The following is a 6,080-nucleotide window of genomic DNA, read 5'->3' as shown; positions in this document are numbered from 1 at the left end:
GGGAAGAGATGCGTGCAGTTGGCTTTTGGGGTATTGGTGGGCTACTGCCCCACCCATGGCCTGCTGCAGGTTGCAGGAGCGGAGGGTACTGGATGGTGGAGAAGGGAGAGGTGGGCTGCACCTCCCCAGAAGCAGACGAGTCAGTGCTCTGGCCAGGTGATTTCTTGTTAGAGTGACTCTCATTTAGGCTACACTTGGCTGGGTGTGGTGGCTCACACCTGTGGTCACAGCACTTTGAGAGGCAGAGATGGGAGGATTGCTTGAGCCCAGGAGTTTGAGGGTGCAGCGAGCTATGATGGCATCACTCCACTCCAACCAGGGTGAACAGAGGAAGACCCTGTCTCAAACAAAACAAAACAAAACAAACATAAAAAGCTGGTTGCAGTGGCTCATACCTGTAATCCCAGCACTTGAGGGTCACTTGAGACCAGGAGTTCAAGACCAGCCTGAGCAACATAGCCCAACTCTAAAAGGAAAAAACAAAAGCTAGACTGGAGGAAAATGCTTAGAGAGAAAGCTGTATTCTCTGACCCTCACGAGGAAAGTTGAAGTTTTCTCTCCTTTTATGTAGAAAAATCCACTGGGATGTGACATTCTCATTAGACTGTAGTTTAAACAGGACGGGCTTCCGTTTGCAGGTGAGAACTTTAGTTTTCACAGCCAGGGGACAAATGTCAGACCCTTTCATGGGATTTATCTGAAATTTGGAAAATCACCGTCATTTTTATACAAATGAAGCCTGGGTGGTTCTCTCTACAGAACTTTCTGGTTAGAAAAGAGGACAAAAGTCTAATCTTTGAATAGGAATTCCCTGTTTCTTGCAGGTGAATTAATTGCTTTCTGCCTTGGGCTCTTTACAGAACACTGATGACAAGCTGAGAGGAAGGAGGGAAAAAAATCTTGTAAAAAATGAGGAATTTTTAGTTGCAAAAAGAAAAATTATGCCCGCTAAGTGAGAAAGATGTGAATTGGCCTTAAAAAGGAGCAAAAATGAATGTTACGTGGCAGCTTTGTGCTGAAGGTGGCCAGGCGGCCTTGGTGGCCAAAGATGAAGACTGGGGGGTGTGGAGGTGATGGATCCTTATAGAACCTTCTAGAAATTCTGTCCATTTTAACTTTTTTTTTGAGACAGAGTCTCACTCTGTTGCCCGTGCTGGAGTGCAGAGGCATCATCTTGGCTCACTGCTACTTCTACCTCCTGGGTTCAAACGATTCTCCTGCCTCAGCCTCCCAAGTAGCTGGGATTATAGGTGCCTGCCAATATGGCTGACTAATATTTGTATTTTTAGTAGAGATGGGTTTTCACCATGTTGGCCAGGCTGGTTTTGAACTCCTGACTCCATTTTTTTTTGAGACTCCATCTCAAAACAACAACAACAAAAATCAATGTCTCCCCGTTGTCTTCTGCCATGATTGAGAACCTTCCTGAGGCCCCCCAAATAAGCAGATGTGCCTGACATTTTTCCTGTACAGCTTGCAGAATCTTGAGCCCATTAAACCGCTTTTCTTTATTAATGACCTGGCCTCAGGTATTCCTTTAGAGCAATGCAAATAAGATTTATCACAGCCCTCTTTCCTTGCAGGTGAATTAATCGCACCCGATCCTTGTCACAGGCTGTACGGTTGGGGGAACTCACACTGGAACACTGGGGGGTCCCCTCCCAGCATCACCACTGCCCTGCTGTGTGGCCCGATTTCCTGGGTCTCTGGAATGTGTTAGGCTCTCAGTACCTGGAGAGAATCGAGGTCTGTTTGTCTCACATCTCAGGCTGTTTAATCATCCCAATGTCATCTCTCTATAGCCCTGTCACTGAAAGGTGACTGTACCTCCCAGCCCACTAACATCAGGATCAGCTGTGAGATGAGAGCAGAGGTGATTTGTGCTGTGTTAGAGTAGAAACTTCACAAGCCATTTTCTCATCCTGCCATGAGCCCTTCTCCTCTGCCGTGAGACCAGCACGTTCTAGATCAGGACCGCCCCTTTAGTCCTGGTCCTAGAATAAGGATTACAGGGAGAAAATTCACTGCTGATCTGCAATTGACAACTATGGTGGTGAGAAACACACCTCCCTGCCTATCTTCCTCCCCCCATTCCTTCCTTCCTTTTTTCCGTCCTTTCTTCCTTCCTGCCTGCCTTCCTTCGTTCCTTCTTTTCTTATTTCCTTCCTTCCCTCCCTCCCTCCTTCCATCTTTCTTTCTTTCTCTCTCTTCTCTTGCTTTTTTCTTTCTTTCTTTTCTTCTTTCCTTCCTTCTTCCTTTCCTTACTTTCTTCCTTTTTTCTTTCCTCTTTCTTTATTTCCTCCTTCTATTCCTCCTTCCTTTCCTCCCTACTTAGTTTTCTCCTTCCTCCCTGCCTCCCTTTCTTTCTTCCTTCTTTCATTTTCTGCTTCCTTCCCTCCTTCCCCACTGAGATTTCTGGGGCTATGTGTTACTGCAACATAACCTAACCTTTCCTGACTGATACATCAGGAAATAGAGCAATGCCCTCATCTGGTCTCATGAATCTCCCCCTCTCTGATACAGCCCCTAAGGAAGAAAGTGTCTCTAGCCTGGGGTCCCAAATCCCAGTGCTGAAACTCTGTGATGCAGGCTGGATCCTACAGAGCCCCCTCCTTCCTCAGGTTCAGGAATTGGGGATAAAGGCCTCATGATTCAAATCCACCTGCCCCAGAGGATGCAAACAGAGAGGAAGAGAGCGAGACAGAATAATACTGGTGCCCAGTACCTAAGGCCTGATGGCCTGGTCTGCCAGCCTGGCTGCCCCTTGAGAGAAAAGAGAGCAAAGTGGAGGAGCTGGTTCCAGAGGCTGATGAGGAGGCATGGCCTGTGTGACCTGTGTGCCATCATCCCTACATTGTCCCCACCTGCTGCTAAAGTACAGTAGGAACTTATGTCAAAAAGAGCAGATTGTACGGAAAACACGAGAGCCCTCTGAGGCACAGGCACCTATGCACTAGCAAATGAGCCCCAAACCAGACCAACTCCACGCAGCAACCTCTCCCCTCACACACACAGGGCTGGGGTCAGGTTAGGGAAGATTCATGAGTGAGTTTTCACCCTAGGATACTGTAGAGAAAACCACGTTTGCAAAACTGCTTTCTAAATACTAAAACGTCTGGCTGGGCACGGTGGCTCATGCCTGTAATCCCAGTACTTTGGGAGGCCAAGGCGGGTGGATTGCTGAGGTCAGGAGTTCGACTAGCCTGGCCAACATGGTGAAAGCCTGTCTCTACTAAAAATACAAAAATTAGCTGGGTGTGGTGGTGCATGCTTGTAATATAAGCTACTTGGGAGGCTAAGGCAGGAGAATCACTTGAATCTGTGAGTTGGAGGTTGCAGTGAGCCGAGATCACACCACTGCACTCCAGCCGGGGCGACAGAGTGAGACTATCTCAAAAAGAAAAAAATAGTAAAACATCTCCTATATCATAGAATCCACCTAAGCACCCATCAATAGACTGGAAAAGAAAATGTGGTCCATATACATCATGGAATACTATGCAGTCATAGAAAACCATGAGATCATGTTCTTTGCAGGGACATGGATGGAGCTGGAGGCCATTATCCTCAACAAACTGATATGGGAACAGAAAACCAAATACCACATGTTCTCACTTAGAAGTGGAAGCTAAATCATGAGAACACATGGACACAAAGAGGGGACCAACACGCACTGGGGTCCATTGGAGGGTGGAGACTGGGAAGAGGGACAGGATCAGGAAAAATAACAAATGGGTATAGGCTTAATACATGGGTGATAACATAATCTGTACAACAAAACTTCACGACACAAGTTTACCTAGGTAAAAAACCTGCACTTGTACCACTGAACTTAAAAGTAAAAAAATAAAGAAATAAAAGAGATGGGAGGAGAGGCCTTAATTCTAAGGCCCCAGGGAGGGTTAATTCCAACCTTAGAGAGGGTTCATCAGTCACATCTTGCTTTACTGGATACTGACTTCTTAGGGCAGGTGCTAATTGTGAGATTTTTTTTGTTTTTTTTAAGAGAGTCTTGCTCTGTCACCCAGGCTAGAGTGCAGTGGTGCAATCTGGGCTCACTGCAATGTCTACCTACCGGGTTCAAGCCATTCTCCCACCTCAGCCTCCTGAGAAGCTGGGATTACAGGTATGCGCCACCATACCCAGCTAATTTTTTATTTTATTTTCAGTAGAGACGGGGTTTCAGCATGTTGCCCAGGCTGGTCTTAAATTCCTGACTTCAGCTGATCTGCCCGCCTCAGCCTCCCAAAGTGCTGGGATTAGAGGCCTGAGCCACTGTGCCTGCCTAATTGTGAGATTTGAGGAAGAACTTCTTTCACATCCACAATAAGCTGGTAGATGTTTTTCCCAAATCGTTGTTTCTATGGACCGGGCAGATGGAAGAATTTATCTAAAAGGTCCTCCCATTGGCATTGAACCAGCTGCGTCTGATGCCTCTGGGGCAGAGGCTGCTCTGGATCCAAAATCTCACCTTCGCCGCTACCTAGCAAAAAACAGAAACACAACCTCCTAAGGCTTGAGAGAGAAGCCAGTTGCAGCCATAAACTCCATTTAAAGCATTCTAGGGGATGAGAGGACCACGGAGGAGAAGAGGGTTGCCAAATAAACCAGAGTTGTTCTATTCTATTTTCTTTTCTTTTTTTTTTAAACTTGAAAACAGAAAATCACTGCTGACATAAAAATCCTAAGCCTGTACTGACCACAAGGTCCTGTCTTCCACCAGGAGGAGGAGAGGGGAGGTTTGGAGATCGCGGGGTCATTATGGGCCCTTCCAGACCAGGCCTCCAGCTTGGTGGGTGGAGAAGTTTATTTTCCCTTTTCTCATTCATTTTCAATCTTGCCTATCTCCAATTTCTTTCTGAGCATTTCTAATGTTCTCTCTCTCTCTCGCTCTCTCTTTTTTTGTTGTTTTGAGATGTAGTTTCACTCTTGTTCCCCAGGCTGGAGTGCAGTGGTGCAATCTCGGCTCACTGAAACCCCGCCTCCTGGGTTCAAGCAATTCTCCTGCCTCAGCTCCCCGAGTAGCTGGGACAACAGGCATGTGCCACCACACCCAGCTAACTTTGTAATTTTAGTAGAGACTGCGTTTCACCATGTTAGTCAGGCTGGTCTTGAACTCCTGACCTCAGGTGATTCACCTGCCTCTGCCTCCCAAAGTGCTGGGATTACAGGCATGAGCCACCATGCTCGGCTGCTCATATTCTCTTTTCTGATCCTTCCCTTTTTTTTTTTTTGAAACAGCTACTCCAGAGGCTCTGTTGCTCAGGCCGCAGTGCAGTGGCTCAGTCACAGCTCACTGCAGTCTCCACCTCCTGGGCTCAAATGATCCTCCCACCTCCACCTCCCAAGTAGCTGGGACTACAAGTGTGCACCACCATGCCTGGCTAATCTTTTTTTTTTTTAATTGTAGAGATGGGGTCTTACAATGTTGCCCAGGCTGATCTTGAACTCCTGGCCTCAAGCGATCCTCCCGTCTCAGCCTCCCAAAGTGTTGGAATTACAGGTGTGAGCTGTTGCACCCTGCTGTCTTTTCTGATTCTAATTCATTATGATAACTTCCTTTCCTTTTTAGAAATTTAATTTCCTTTTAAAATTTTATTTTTATTTATTTTAGGCAGGGTCTTGCTGTGTCACCCAGGCTAGAGTGTAGTGGCATGATCATGGCTCACTGCAGCCTCACTCTCCTGGGCTCAGGTGATCCTCCCATGTCAGCCTCCTGAGTAACTGGGAGTACAGGTGTGCGCCATCATGCCCGGTTAATTTTTCTATTTTGAGGGTGGTAGAGACGGGGTCTTGCTGTGTTGCCCAGGCTGGTCTCAAATTCCTGGGCTCAATAGATCCTCCTAGCCGGGTGTGGTGGCTCACACCTGTAATCCCAGCACTTTGGGAGGCCGAGGCGGACAGATCATGAGGTCAGGAGGTCGAGACCATCCTGGCTAACACGGTGAAACCCCGTCTCTACTGAAAATACAAAAAAAAAAAAAAAAAATTAGCTGGGTGTGGTGGTGGGCACCTGTAGTCCCAGCTACTTGGGAGGCTGAGGCAGGAGAATGGTGTGAACCCGGGAGGCAGAGGTTGCA

This window comes from Chlorocebus sabaeus, chromosome 21 (genome assembly GCF_047675955.1).
Source record: "Chlorocebus sabaeus isolate Y175 chromosome 21, mChlSab1.0.hap1, whole genome shotgun sequence".
Classification (NCBI taxonomy): domain Eukaryota; kingdom Metazoa; phylum Chordata; class Mammalia; order Primates; family Cercopithecidae; genus Chlorocebus; species Chlorocebus sabaeus.
The sequence above is the reverse complement of the archived record's forward strand: the minus strand, read 5'-3'. Positions refer to the sequence as shown.